Genomic DNA, 16462 nt, shown 5'->3' with positions numbered 1-16462 from the left:
CAAAGACTAAAGTATTTATTTTCTGCATCTGTCCTTTTGACAGAAAAGATTTACCAACCCCTGGACTAGATAACAGTTTCTGCCTCCATATTTTGAGGACTCTGTCCTTGAGCCAATGCTGTTCTGTATTTGATCAACAATCTGAAGAAATCTGAAGTGTACTTGTTAAGTGAATGGATGGTAAAACCTGGGAAGGCTAGCTTAAAATGAGAGAGTATCTAAATTTTGACACACAAATATATACAAGGATAAAAGCACACTCACACATACCAGCTGGAACAAAAAAAAAATCTAGAAAATGGAATTTAGTGGCTACTTATATGTAATATATACAATGTAATATATTAAGTGAAAATGGCTTGATGGCTGTACACTTGGATAATTTGAAATATTATGATGCTGTTTCAGATGTGACCCATTCCTATTTAACTTAATTATAGTTATCATCTATCTACCCCCCAACCAGAATCTAATGATTCATATAGACAAGAATAAAGCAATATTAATAATGTATATCTCACATCTTGGCTAGTAAACAGCCTGGAATATTATTGATACTAAATACTTAGTCACTAAATAAATGAATAAAAGAGTATATGATGGAATCTAGTACTGTGCCTTATGTAACAAATGCTAAAAAAATACTGTCAATGGATTAATGAATGGTCTCATAAAATAAATTACTGTTTAACTGCATTGTTAAAATTCTGTGCCTATGCAAAGAGTCATTCCCAATTAGATAAACTTTAAATTATTTTATTCAGTTAAGGAAAATTCATTATTTGAAGTCATTGATTAACCTGGACTGTGTCAGGAAAGATCTAGAAATTTAGGGATATGATAAATAGAGAGCATTTATCATACCCCTTCTGAGTGAAGAATTTTCTCTAACATTTCTTGTGAACAGACATGCTGACAATAAACTCCCAGTTTTTGTTTGCCTAGGAAGCCTTTATTTTTCCTTCATATTTTAAGGGTATAGAATTCTGGTTCAGCAGTTTTGATTGTTCAGTACTTTAAAGGTGATGCTCCATTTTCTTGTAGCAAGCATTGTTTCGGGTGAGATAGGCTGCTGTAATTTCTTTCTCCTCTCTATATAATGTGTGGTTTTACTCTTGCTGCCTTTAGGGTTTTTTTCTCTTCTTTTTCTGTTTTTAGTAGTTGAATATAATACATGATATGCCTCTATGTGTGTGTGTGTGAGGGGGGTGTTTTCTATATGTCTTTCTTGGTGTTCTCAGAGCTACTTGGATCTGTGGTTTTGTGTCTGTCATTATTTTTGAACATTCTCAGTCATTATCACTGCAAACATTCCTTCTTCCATATGTTAGAACATTCTATATTCTTCTACAGCTCCTGGTTGTTTTCTTTCTTTATTTTTCCTCTTTCTGCTTCTATTTGGGTAATTTCTATCTTCAAGTTCACCTATCTTTGAGTTCACTGATTTGTTCCTCAGCTATTGAAATTTTTCTGCATGGTGGCTGCTTTCTTTTTCATTGTTAGTATTTCCATATGATTTTTTGTATAGTTTCAATCTCTGTGCTGCAGTTGACCATCTGATCTTGCATAGTTAACATATCTATTTGAAATTTAATTTTAGTTATTATTTTTATCACTAGAATCTTTATTGGAATCTATTTTAAATTTCCATTAAAATTTTTCCTTTTATAATTTAAAAATTTTCCTGATAAAGTTCTAAGGCCTGAATTTTTCTCTCAAATATTATAGCATAGTTTTAAAAAGTCCTATGCCTGATAATTACTATATCTGGAGCCTGTGTGTCTGTTTCTTACACCTGTTGGTAATGCTGGTTTGTGTTCATGTTTTCCTCACTGCCCACATGCCTGATAAATTGTTTTTGTGTTTTGGACACACAAAATATATAATATTTATGTAAATAATTTGAGCCCTAGAAAGACAATATCTTTTTCCAAAGAGAGTTTTGGTTTGCTTCTGGCAAGAATATTAACAATCTCAGTTTTAGGGATTCTGATAATTCAGAGCTGAGTACAATCACTGCAAGGGTCTGTCTATTTTGAACTCATATTTTAGAATACTGATCTGTATCAAGAGATTTACCAATCTCTCTTTAGTGGTCCTGAATACCATTGTTGTTTTTACATATACTATATGCTTGAGTCTTTGAATTGCTATAAGCTGAGCTTTGAGTCTGCTTAACTTCTCAGCCTTCTAGTTGCCTTTTGTGGAATGATAGACATTTCAGAGTTTAAAAGTTATCCTAAACACCAGATTCAGTTCACTGGTATTCCGTGTGCTCTTAGATATGAGTTAACTAATTCTTCACTGTCTTGATACCTTCAATAACTTCAAGCAGACAAAAACAATATATTGTGCAACTTTTTTAGTGGTCCTAGGTAGGAAGGTTGATCCAACTTATCTAGTTTCCTGAATCCTTGGAAGATGATATGTTCATTGTCCTTATTTACTTTTTTTCCATATATGTTGATTAGGCTGGGGTATGCTTTCTCTGAAATGATATGTTTGTGAATGGAGTTTTTCACCAATGTACATTCATTAGTTGTGCATGATAGTTCTATTTGCCTCATATCCTTCTTTTTCATCCATTCTTGTAGATTTCTAGTAGTAGCCAAAGATACTTTAAGATGATTTTAATCTGTATTGCCCTAAAGACTAAAAGAGCTAAACACTATTCATATATATATATATACATTTGCCATATGGGTATTCACTTCTTTTGCCCGTTTCTCATTTTTCTCCTTTTCAAGAAAACTGAATTATATATACTATATATATATAATATATTTCATATATATATACTTTTATTCCCCACTGCATAATTGTTTAATTTCTTAAAAAGATATTTTGAATAACAGAAATTTTAAGTTTAATGTAGTCCAATTTTTTTTGAATCTAATAATTTTTGTCTACTAAGAAATATTTGTTACCAGGACTACAGCAAAACATTTTTCTACATAGTCTTATAGGTTATTATTTTACTTTTTACATTTAGATTGACAATCCACCTGAAATTGATTTTTATAAGTGTGCAACTGACCTAGTATGATTAACTTAAAGTATTATCCTCCTCTCTACCCTGCATTGTTACCTGTGTCATAAATGATAATGACCATATCTGGATGGACCTTTTTCTTTCTTTTTTTTTTTTTTTTTTACTTAGACTACCTTTTATTTTATTTTTTTTACCGTTTTTATTGGAGTATAATTGCTTTACAATGGTGTGTTAGTTTCTGTTTTAATAACGAAGTGAATCAGTTATACATATACAAATATCCCCATAACTCTTCCCTCTTGCATCTCCCTCCATTTCACCCTCCCTATCCCACCCTTCTAGCTGGTCACAAAGCACCGAGATGATCTTCCTCTGCTATGTGACTGCTTCCAACTAGCTATCTATTTTACATTTGGTAGTGTATATATGTCCATATATACACTACTATGCTCTCACTTTGTCCCAGCTTGCCCTTCCCCCTCCCCATGTCAAGTCCATTCTCTAGTAGGTCTGTGTCTTTATTCCCATCTTGCCCCTAGGTTCTTCATGACCACTATGACAGACTCTAGGTCCATCCAACTCACTACAAATAACTCAATTTCGTTCCCTTTTATGGCTGAGTAATATTGCATTGTATATATGTGCCACATCTTCTGTATCCATTCATCTGTTGCTGGACACTTAGGTTGTTTCCATGTCCTGGCTATTGTAAAGAGAGCTGCAATGAACATTGAGGTACATGACTCTTTTTGAACTATGATTTTCTCAGGGTATATGCCCAGTAGTGGGATTGCTAGGTCGTGCGGTAGTTCTATTTTTAGTTGTTTAAGGAACCTCCATACTGTTCTCCATAGTGGCTGTATCAATTTACATTCCTACCAACAGTGCAACAGGGTTCCTTTTACTCCACACCCTCTCCAGCATTTGTCGTTTGTAGATATTTTGATGATGACCTTTCTGATGGGTGTGAGAAAATACCTCATTGTAATTTTGATTTGCATTTCTCTAATGATTAATGATGTTGAGCATTCTTTCATGTGTTTGTTGGCAATCTGTATATCTTCTTTGGAGAAATATCTATTTAGGTCTTCTGCCCATTTTTGCATTGGGTTATTTGTTTTTTTGATATTGAGCTGCATGAGCTGCTTGTAAATTTTGGAGATTAATCCTTTGTCAGTTGCTTCATTTGCAAACATTTTCTCCCATTCTGACGGTTGTCTTTTCGTCTTGTTTTTGGTTTCCTTAGCTGCGCAAAAGGTTTAAATTTCATTAGGTCCCATTTGTTTAGTTTTGTTTTAATTTCCATTTCTCTAGCAGGTGGGTCAAAAAGGATCTTGCTGTGATTTATGTCATAGAGTATTCTGCCTATGTTTTCCTCTAAGAGTTTGATAGTGTTTGGCCTTACATTTAGGTCTTAATCCATTTTCTGTTTATTTTTGTGTATGGTGTTAGGCAGTGTTCTAATTTCTTTCTTTTACATGTAGCTGTCCAGTTCCCCAGCACCACTTATTGAAGAGGATGTCTTTTCTCCATTGTATATTCTTGCCTCCTTTATCAAAGATAAGGTGACAATATGTGTGTGGGTTTATCTCTGGGCTTTCTATCCTGTTCCATTGATCTATCTTTCTGCTTTTGTGCCAGCACCATACTGTCTTGATTACTGTAGCTTTGTAGTATAGTCTGAAGTCCAGGAGCCTGATTCCTCCAGCTCCGTTTTTCTTTCTCAATAATACTTTGGCTATTCGGGGTCTTTTGTGTTTCCATACAAATTGTGAAATTTTTTGTTCTAATTCTGTGTAAAATGCCAGTGGTAGTTTGATAGGGATTGCATTGAATCTGTAGATTGTTTTGGGTAGTAGAGTCATTTTCACAATGTTGATTCTTCCAATCCAAGAACATGGTGCTTCTCTCCATCTGTTTGAATCATCTTTAATTTCTTTCATCAGTGTCTTATAGTTTTCTGCATACAGGTCTTTTTGTCCTTAGGTAGGTTTATTCCTAGGTATTTTATTCTTTTTATTGCAATAGTAAATGGGGGTGTTTCCTTAATTTCTCTTTCAGATATTTCCTCATTAGTGTATAGGAATGTCAGAGATTTCTGTGCATTAATTTTGTATCCTGCTACTTTACCAAATTCATTGATTAGCTCTAATAGTTTTCTGGTAGCATCTTTAGGATTCTCTATGTATAATATCATGTCCTCTTCAAGCAGTGACAGCTTTACTTCTTCTTTTCCAATATGGATTCGTTTTATTTCTTTTTCTTCTCTCATTGCTGTGGCTAAAACTTCCAAAACTATGTTGAATAATGGTGGTGAGAGTGGGCAACCTTGTCTTGTTCCTTATCTTAGTGGAAATGGTTTCAGTTTTTCACTATTGAGGACAATGTTGGCTGTGGGTTTGTCCTATATTGCCTTTAGTATGTTGACGAAAGTTCCCTCTATGCCTACTTTCTGGAGGGTTTTTATCATAAATTAGTGTTGAATTTTGTCGAAAGCTTTCTCTGCATCTATTGAGATGATCATATGGTTTTTCTCCTTCAGTTTTTTAATATGGTGTATCACACTGACTGATTTGCATATATTGAAGAATCCTTGCATTCCTGGAACAAACCCCACTTGATCATGGTGTATGATCTTTTTAATATGCTGTTGGATTCTGTTTGCTAGTATTTTGTTGAGGATTTTTGCCACTATGTCTATCAGTGATACTGGACTGTAGTTTTCTTTTTTTGTGACAGTTTTGTCTGGTTTTGGTATCAGGGTGATGGTGGCCTCATAGAATGGGTTTGGGAGTGTTCCTCCCTCTGCTATATTTTGGAAGAGTTTGAGAAGGATAGGTGTTAGCTCTTCTCTAAATGTTTGATAGAATTCGTCTGTGAAGCCATCTGGTCCTGGGCTTTTGTTTGTTGGAAGATTTTAAATCACAGTTTCAATTTCAGTGCTTGTGATTGTTCTGTTCATATTTTCTCTTTCTTCCTGGTTCTGTCTCAGAAGGTTGTGCATTTCTAAGAATTTGTCCATTTCTTCCAGGTTGTCCATTTTATTGGCATATAGTTGCTTGTAGTAATCTCTCATGATCCTTTGTATTTCTGCAGTCAGTTGTTACTTCCACTTTTTCATTTGTAATTCTATTGATTTGAGTCTTCTCCCTTTTTTTCTTGATGAGTCTTGCTAATGGTTTATCAATTTTGTTTATCTTCTCAAAGAACCAGCTTTTAGTTTTATTGATCTTTGTTATCATTTCCTTCATTTCCTTTTCATTTATTTCTGTCTGATTTTTATAATTTCTTTCCTTCTGCTAACTTTGGTTTTTCTTTGTTCTTCTTTCTCTAATTGCTTTAGGTGTGTTGCTTTTGTTTATTTGAGATGTTTCTTGTTTCTTAAGGCAGGATTGTATAGCTATAAACTTCCCTCTTAGAACAGCTTTTGCTGCATCCCATAGGTTTTGGATTATCGTATTTTCATTTTCATTTGTTTCTAGGTATTTGTTGACTTCCTCTTTGATGTCTTCAATGATCTCTTGGTTATTAAGTCGGGTATTGTTTAGCTTCTGTGTGTTTGTATTTTTTACAGAGTATTTCATGTAATTGATATCTAGTCTCAGAGCATTGTGGTCAGAAAAGATACTTGATACGATTTCAATTTTCTTAAATTTACCAAGGCTTGATTTGTGACCCAAGATAAGATCTATCCTGGAGAGTGTTCCATGAACACTTGAGAAGACAGTGTATTCTGTTGTTTTTGGATGGAATGTCCTATAAATGTCAATTAAGTCCGTTTTGTTTAATGTATTATTTAAAGCTTGTGTTTCCTTATTTATTTTCATTTTGGATGTTCTGTCGATTGGTGAAAGTAGGGTGTTAAAGTCTCCTACTATGATTGTGTTACTGTTGATTTCCCCTTTTATGGCTGTTAGTATTTGCCTTATGTATTGAAGTGCTTCTATGTTAGGTGTATAAATATTTACAATTGTTATATCTTCTTTTTGTATTGATCCCTTGATCATTATGTAGGGTCCTTCTTTGTCTCTTGTAATACTCTTTGTTTTTAATTCTATTTTGTCTTATATGAGAATTGCTACTCCAGCTTTCTATTGATTTCCACTTGCATGGAATATCTTTTTCCATCCCCTCACTTTCAGTCTCTATGTATCCCAAAGTCTGAAGTGGGTCTTTTGTAGACAGCATATATATGGATCTTGTTTTTTAATCCATTCAACCAGTCTATGTCTTTTGTTTGGAGCATTTAATCCATCTACATTTAAGGTAATTATCGATATGTATGTTCCTATTACCATTTTCTAATTGCTTCAGGTTTGTTATTGTAGGTCTTTTCCTTCTCTTGTGTTTCCTGCCTAGAGAAGTTCCTTTAGCATTTTTTGTAATGCTGGTTTGGTGGTGCTGAATTCTCTTGGATTTTGCTTGTCTGTAAAGCTTTTAATTTCTCTGTCAAATCTGAATGAGATCCTTGCTCGATAGAGAAATCTTGTTTGTAGATTTTTCCCTTTCATCACTTTCAATATGTTTTGCCAGTCCCTTCTGCCTTGCAGAGTTTCTGCTGAAAGATCAGCTGTTAAACTTATGGGGATTCCCTTGTATGTTATTTGTTGTTTTTCCCCTGCTGCTTTTAATATTTTTTCTTTGTATTTAATTTTTGGTAGTTTGATCAATATGTGTCATGGCGTGTTTCTCTTTGGATTTATCCTGTATGGGACTCTCTGTGCTTTCTGGACTTGATTAACTATTTCCTTACCCATATTAGGGAAGTTTTCAACTATAATCTCTTCAAATATTTTCTCAGTCCCTTTCTTTTTCTCTTCTTCTCCTGAGACCCCTATAATTCGAATGTTGGTGTGTTTAATATTGTCCCAGAGGTCTCTGAGACTGTCCTCAATTCTTTTCATTCTTTTGTCTTTATTCTGCTCTGCGGTAGTTATTTCCACTATTTTATATTCCAGGTCACTTATCTGTTCTTCTGCCTCAGTTATTCTGCTATTGATTCCTTCTAGAGACTTTTAAACTTTATTTATTGGGTTGTTCATGATTGTTTGTTTGCTCTTTAGTTCTTCTACATCCTTGTTAAACGTTTCTTGTATTTTCTGCATTCTATTTCCAGGATTTTGGATCATCTTTACTATCAGTATTCTCAATTCGTTTTTAGGTAGACTGCGTATTTTCTCTTCATTTGTTAGGTCTGGTGGGTTTTTCGTTGCTTCTTCATCTGCTGTGTGTTTCTTCATCTTCTCATTTTTCTTAACTTACTGTGTTTGGGGTCTCCTTTTTGCAGGCTGCAGGTTCATAGTTCCCTTTGTTTTTGGTGTCTGCCCCCAGTGGCTTACATTGCTTCAATGGGTTATCTAGACTTCCTGGTGGAGGGACCTAGTGCCTGTGCTCTGGTGGATGAGGCTGGATCTTGTCTTTCTGGTGGGCAGGTACACGTCTGGTGGTGTGTTTTGGGGTGTCTGTGACCTTATTATGATTTTAAGCAGCCTCTCTGGTAATGGGTGGGGTTGTGTTCCTGTCTTGCTAGTTGTTTGGCATAGGGTGTCCAGCACTGTAGCTTGCTGGTCGTTGAGTGGAGCTGGGTCTTGGCATTGAGATGGAGATCTCCGGGAGATTTTCAGTGTTTCATATCACGTGGAGCTTGGAGGTCTCTGGTCAATCAATGTCCTGAACTTGGCTCTTCCACCTCAGAGGCACAGCCCTGACTCCTGGCTGGAGCACTAAGAGCCTTTCATCCCCATGGCTCAGAATAAAAGGGAGAAAAATAGTTAAAAAAAGATAAAATAAAATAAGATAAGATAAAATAAAAATGTTATTAAAATAAAAAACAAAAATTAATTATTAAAAAGAGGTTTTTTAGGTAATTAAAGAAAGAAAGGTTAGAACAACCAAACCAAAAAACAAATCCACCAATGATAACAAGCGCTGAAAACTATACTAAAAAATAGAAACAAACAAAAAAACAGACAGACAGAACCTTAGGACAATGGTAAAAAGAAAGCTATACAGACAAAATAACACACAGAAGCATACATGCACACACACTCACAAAAAGATGAAAAGGGAAAAAAATATATATATTGTTGCTCCCAAAGTCCATCTCCTCAGTTTGGGATGATTCGTTGTCTATTCAGGTATTCCACAGATGCAGGGTATATCAAGTTGACTGTGGAGATTTAATCCGCTGCTCCTGAGGCTGCTAGGAGAAATTTCCCTTTCTGTTCTTTGTTCGCATAGCTCCTAGGTTTCAGCTTTGGATTTGGCCCCGCCTGTGCATTTAGGTCAACTGAAGGTGTCTGTTCTTCGCTCAGACAGAATGGGGTTAAAGGAGTAGCAGCTTTGGGGGCTCTGGCTCACTCAGGCCTGGGGGAGGGAGGGGTACGGATGCGGGGCGTGCCTGTCATGGCAGAGGCTGGTGTGATGTTGCACCAGCCTGGGCCACGCCGTGTGTTTTCCTGGGATAGTTGTCCCTGGATCATGGGACACTGGCAGTGGCGGGCTGCCCAAGCTCCCTGGAGGGGAGGTATGGAGAGTGACCTGTGCGTGTACACAGGCTTCTTAGGGTCTGTGTGAGGGAAAAGAGAATGAATAAAAGCCCAATAGGTGCTGAGATTTCCCCCCAAAAGCAGAGGTGGTGGAAAGTTTAAATCTTGGGGGAGGTGAGTAGAGGATACTTACACACCCCATAAGACAGGGAACAGAACCTCATGGACCATATAAAGCAGGGGGCTGGGGTTGTTGTTCCTGTGCTTCAGTATGAGAGTCAGGCAAATCACCAGATTCTCTGAGGCTTCTAGAATGAAACAGATTGCTTGCCTTGTATAGAAAGAGCCAGCAAAAACTGCCGTAGACCAAACGGTAAGCCCCCAGTGCATATGGTTCTGACACTATGGATTTGATCTCCTAATGGGACAAAGATGTTGGGTAGCTCATATAAGGCTTGTCCTTGGATTATGATCTCCAGGAAACCAGAAGTTGAGGCAACCTTGAATTACTTGATAAGAGAAGTGAGGTGGTGGCGGGGTTTGAAATTCAAAACTCCCTTGGAAATGAGTGCTCAGAAGGAACTTGATATTCTCATACTCAGATAAATTGTTATGGAAGTTCCTTTTAAAATCATACCCTCTGACACTATCAAAGTCATATTCTCTAACCCAGTCAGTCTTTATCTTTGCTATACATCCTTTCATATTGGTTTTCATTTTGCTTCATTTGAAGGAGAAATAGTTGAATTTGTAGGATATACTTGTGTTTCCAGGCTGGCTGAGGAATGCATTGTACCCTTCAAAAATATTTGCAGTGGGTGGAAATGAACTACTCTCCCACAAATTGCTCAACAGATTATAATAAAAGCAAGTCCCAAATTCTCTGCCACCCTTGCTGACATTTATTAATCATGTGTTCATTAGCAAGCAAGCACAAAACAGTTCAAACTGTTCATTCTGTCAGCTTGAATGAACAGTTATGTCTTTGTAGGTGTTCTGACCACATCTTAAAGGATTCAGGTAAGTCAGACCCTCAGCTTTCCAGACCCAGGCAGGATTTTATAACCACTGGGGTTGGTATCACAGATCCACCTAAACCAGTGGTTGGACACAGTACATTTTAAGAATCAAGCCTCTAGTGCCATCCCCATGTGCCTGTCCTGCCTCACTTAATTTCTATACACTGCCTATTCATGTGTGGGAAGTGTTTCCAAATATCTTAGCCGTTTCACACAACTGGAATACATTCAAATTTATCAAAGAGAACTTATTCAAAATATTTATCATGCTGGTCTATGGAACATTATTTTCACCAATAAAACTCCATTTCTGACATTTGCAATGTTATTTTTATAAATGTAGGTTGTTGATCAGATTAACATTAAAAACCTTTATAAGAGCCATCTCTGATATGCAGCTTTTATGAAATAATACTAAATAGCTATATATAGACTATGTATTCTGAATTAGCATGCTAGCTGTACAGGATTATATTTTAACCAAGATAACACCTGCGTAATACCACACTGAAAAAAATGACATATTTTAAAGTAAGTTGTAAATATTCTAGAAACTAGTTAATCTAAAATAATCAAATCACAGAAATGTCAAGTTATTTTATTACTTAATATGGAAGGGTGGGGAGAAGTATGAAGATTAATGGATTGAGTAAGATGTTCAAAAATACAATTAATTATCAAATTGAGGCTATATTTTTCATCTTAAAAATTTACATCATAAAAACACTGTTAAACTCTGTGACACTCCTGAGACAGTGAATTAATCCTGGGGCAATGAAAGAACATTCTCATTTAATTAATTTAAAGACAACAATATAGGGCTTTCCTGATGGTGCAGTGGTTAAGATCCACCTGCCAATGCAGGGGACACAGGTTCGTGCCCTGGTCCAGGAGGATCCCACATGTCACGGAGCAACTAAGCCCATGTACCACAAGTACGGAACCTGCACTCTAGAGCCCGCATGCCTAGAGCCCATGCCCAGCCACAAGAGAAGCCACTGCGATGAGAAGCCCACACACCAAAACAAAGAGTAGCCCCCACTCACCGCAACTAGAGAAAGCCCACGCGCAGCAACGAAGACCCAACGCAGCCAAAAAAAATAAATAAAATTAATTAATTAATTAAAAAAATAAAGACAACAATATAAAGGAAACAAACATAAATGACAAAAGGATAATTTAAAGGATGAATACTATTAATGAAACAGGAGGGAAGAGGGCATGGCACAACCTCTAAAAGAATGGCATAGCCTTTGAGCATATGACATAAACTGGTCAGAACCAACTAGGCCCAAGGTGGTGGAAGATTCAATTTCCAGTAGACCTTGAGCCTCATTATGTGCTCATTGTAATGCATTAGCATGCTAAATGACACATCCACCAGTGCCATGACAGTTCCAAGGGTAACCATAAAAGGCCTAAAAGTGGGTGGTGACCCAATTCCTGGAAATCTCCACCCCTTCCCCTGAAACAGTTGGAATAATCCTCCCACTCATTAGCCTATGAAATTACCCAGTCCATAAAAACTAACCACCCCATATTTTGGAGTCTCTCACCTTCTGAGATGGCCCACACTCTGTGGAGTACATTTCTCCCTTAGCCGCTCTCACATTCCAAGATGACCCCATGCTCTGGGGCCACTCTCACCTTTTGAGACAGACCGCATTCTGTCTATGGAATGTGAATCTCTCTAAATAAACCCACTTCTTATCTATCACTTTGTCTGTCACTGAATTCTTTCTGCGATGAGACATAAAGAACCTGAGCTTCATTAAGTCTTGAGACCAGGCGTGTGATCTCAATTAAAAGACAGTGGGTTCAAGTCCGAGTCTGAGTTGTACAGTTTCATTATTATTCCCACTTTACAGATGAGGAATATAAGCCACATCATGAAGTATAGTTTTTGATGAAGAATTTTAAATATACTTCATATCATCCTTCATAATATATTTTTAGGTAATGCAGAAGATTGATATAGATTACTTAGCTTTTAAGTAGTATCTCATAAAAACCTACATTTGATAAGTATGCTAATGCAGTTCAAATCATTATTGTAGTTCAAATCCAATAGTTGAATTGACATTGAATTTGTAAGATAAGGACATAAATTGGCAGGAAATAGCATATCAGCAGGCTGATTTCTAAAGGCGTTTTTTTTTTTTCCTTTGAGAGAAGTATTTCTAACAGTTCACCCCTCTGGAAAAGAGGGAATCTACTGTATTTACTTTTTCCAGACTTTATGTTCTTTTGGGGAAATTCATTTGGAACTCATTCTCAATATGAGTGGCAATTATATGTTAAGTACTGTTATAAAATTATTACCAACAATATATAGCATTTGCAGTGCACTTATAACCTTTCAAATACTTTGATATCTATTAATGGTTTTATTAGTATCATTATATTGAAAATAACTCATCATTCCTATTTAACTTTAATTTTCACTTTCAAATATAGTGTGGAAATTAATGGATTTTTGCAACTGCCTTATAGGGAAGACAAAAATTTTAGAATGTTATTTAATTGAATTCCTTTACAGTGCTTTAGACAAAATAGAATAACTAAGATGATGAAAAGAGATAAAATCTAAGTGTCTAAGAAATTTATTTTCAGGTAAGTATTCACTTTTTTTTCTCTATTCTAAAATAAATCTGAATTTTAAAACTTTTCTTTCCAGAAACTTAATGGAATTGTACTACTGCATAAGCAATGTTTCTGGAAGAAAAAAAAAAGTCCACCATTCTAAAATGTTGGCGACAGAAACTTTCTCCCAGATAAGATATGCTAGCAAAAATACTTTTTAAAAATACAGGAAACTTTTCTATGTGTAAGCTGAATTGATCACTCTAATTCTGTATTACAGATGCCTAAGAAAGTAATTTCAATGCTTAAGAAACTTAGATGCTAATCACTCCCTCTCTTGAGGGCTTTACTTATGTTTCTTTTGTGCTTTGTTTTTCTCTTTCTGCTTAAATCTTTAGAGAGTGAAATAGCTTTAAGGCAGAAATGATAACTTGAGGGTGTTTTTTTAGCACATAATTCAGCTGTACATGTAAGGAAAAGGAACAGGATAGGCATGAGACATATTTTGCCTTCAATTTGAATGAAGTTCAGTGACCAGAAGAACACTTAAAAAATCAAATCATATAAAATATTTTAAAGATTTTACTGCTAACAAGGATTGAGAAAGCTGTTGAGGTCAGAGTGAGTGCTGTTCCATATTGTACAATGCTGTAACTGTGTTATTAACATGTGCATGGAGGAAACTTGAAGTTTAAAACACACACTGCCGTTTAGTCTCCATATAATCTGAGTGATCCTTTTCAAATTCTAAGTCAAATGAAGTCACTTGTGCTCAAAACCCTCCAATGGTTTCCTGTCTCCTTCAGAATAGATCTAGGGCCTTCCCCTGGGCTTTCATCTGCACCCCCTCCTCCTCTGACTGCTCCCCCCTCTCCATGCGACTGCCACACTGGCCTTCAGATGTGTCTTTGAACACACCACATCTTGTCAAGCCTCAGGGACTTTGTCCCAACTGTTTTCTCTACCAGGAAAATTCTTATTTTGGTCAAATAAACCCAGATCTCAATCCTTCGTTTCAGTCAGTGTCAGTCAGGAATACAGAAACCCCTCTAGAAAATTCAAATAGATTCAGAGCTAGCATGTGGTTACAGAAGATATGAAAGGGCTAGGAGAATAAAACAAAAAGGATATTACCCAAAGATTAAAACCTGTTGCCACCTGTGTTAGGCAGAATACTGCTCTCATGCCGGTAAAGATGTCCATGTCCTAAATTCTGGAAACTGTGAACATGTTATGTGAATAAGGCAAGGGGGAATTAACACTGCAGATGGAATTAAAGATACTAATCAGCTGACTTTAAAATAAGGAGATTGTCTTGCACTATCCAGGTGGGCAGAATGTACAGTGGACCCCTGAACAATGTGGATTTAAACCACATGGGTCCACTTATACTGGGTTAATTTTCAGTAGTAAATACTACAGTACTACATGGTCCCTGTTTGGTTTAATACACAGATGTGGAGGAACGGAGGATATGGAGGACCTACTGTAAATTAAGAGGGGATTAACCCTGAGTTGTTCAAGGGTCAACTGTAACTATATTGGTCTTTATAAGTGGAAGAGGGAGGCAGCAGAGTTAGAGTTGAGAGATTTGCCCATGCTACTCTGCTAGTTTTGAAAATGGAGGAAGGGGTACTATCAGGAAATACAGCAGCCTCTCAAAGCTGGAAAAATCAAGCAACCAACTCTGCACTAAAGCCTCCAGAAGGAACACAGCGCTGCCAATGCCATGCTTTTAGTCTAGAGAGACCTATTTGGACTTCTTACTTCCAGAACTGAAAGGAAATAAATGTGGTATTTTCTACCACTTAATGTGGTAATTTGTTATAGCAGCAGTAGGTAACTAATACACTACTCTGGAGCCTCTAAACCCACATGCCCATCTCAACGGGTGGTGATGCAAACCATGTAAATATCCAAAAAAAAATTCAGGAACTGCAATCTTCTTTTTTCCAATAGTTTTATTATAAGCTGGTTCACATTCACTGGGCTTTCATTTTCATTTTTAGGGTTTTAACTCCCACCCATGTTTATGCTTTTTAATCTATTCTCTTATCCCTGAATGCTCTATAGTATCAAACTTATAGATCAGTTTTTTTCTGGATGTTTTTTAGTGGATGCTCATGGCTAACCCAAACTCATTGTGTTCAAAATAACTCATTATATTCTAAAAATACCCATTGTATTTATCATCTCTGCTCCTCAATATCCCTCAAACAGACTGCATTCCTCTGTATCCCTTATTTTGTTAAAAGGCCTACTATCAATTGGCGTTTTAAAGGCAAAAGTTAGACTCATATTCCAGCATGTATCAATTATAACTTATGGGCTATTTTATATCCTAACTGCTTCTTCACTTTTCCCCTCCCTCACCATCTGAATCATGCTGACTCCTGCTGTGCTAACTTTCCTTGCCTGGACAATTGCTTTTCCTCTTGTGCTGTCTCCCATTTTTTATTCTTGCCCGCCTTCATATTTTGAACAATTTTCAACTTTTTCATTTTGATACGAGCTCACATTATAAGTTCCTCCTTCAAATGGTAGAATCCCAAAGCTACTATTTCCTAGTCTCCCATGCAGTTAGTATGTGGCCTTGTGATCTGGGTTCTACTCGGACACATATGGACAAGAATCTAGTACTGAAGTGAGTGGTGAGGTATCTTTTATGCTGTAAGAGGTGGTGGCAGAAGTGGTGGCACAGGTTTCAATGTCAGGCTGTTCTTTTGCAGAGTCTGGGTTGATTACTGTCATCAGGGAAAGCTCTGTCACTTACCTAGCTTGTGGTGAGGTTCTGAGTATTTCTCCAATAAATTTAATCTCAAGCCTGTTTTTCTAGACATCTCAATGCTTCTATGAGCTGATATCCTTTAGCAAATTCTTTTGCTGGTTAACTAGCCATAAACTATACAGAATGATATTTATGTTTTATATTATGACCTGAATGATCTTTAAAGGTGAAAATCGAATTCCACTGCTAGAGCTCATCACTGTTGAGTTCCTTCAGTGATACACAACAGGATAAAGTCCTGGCTCCTTTAAATTATGTACAAGCTCCTCTGTAACCAGCCTCCAGCCTTGGTTTCTATCCCCTCTCATCCTGTGCTCCATGTGAAGTTTTACAACTCCAAGATTCTTGCTCCTGATCCTATCTAAAATATTCAGCTCCCCTTCTCAGTCACTAAGTTCGTGCTGATCTTCTAAAACTCAAATCAAACATAATCTGCTCCAGGCAGCCTACTCAAGAAGTAATAGGGGAGACCCATGGCCGCAGAGAATTGTATATAATGATGAGAGGAGGACAGTTCAGGGAGATGTGAAGTCACAGAGGAATGGCACCTTGCCCAAAACAAGACAGTGGAATTGGGTAGAGAAAAGACTAC

This window comes from Delphinapterus leucas, chromosome 4 (genome assembly GCF_059928025.1).
Source record: "Delphinapterus leucas isolate spDelLeu-1000000601 "Yukka" chromosome 4, BTC_Dleu_Yukka2, whole genome shotgun sequence".
Lineage (NCBI taxonomy): Eukaryota > Metazoa > Chordata > Mammalia > Artiodactyla > Monodontidae > Delphinapterus > Delphinapterus leucas.
This window is presented reverse-complemented; position numbering follows the sequence as displayed.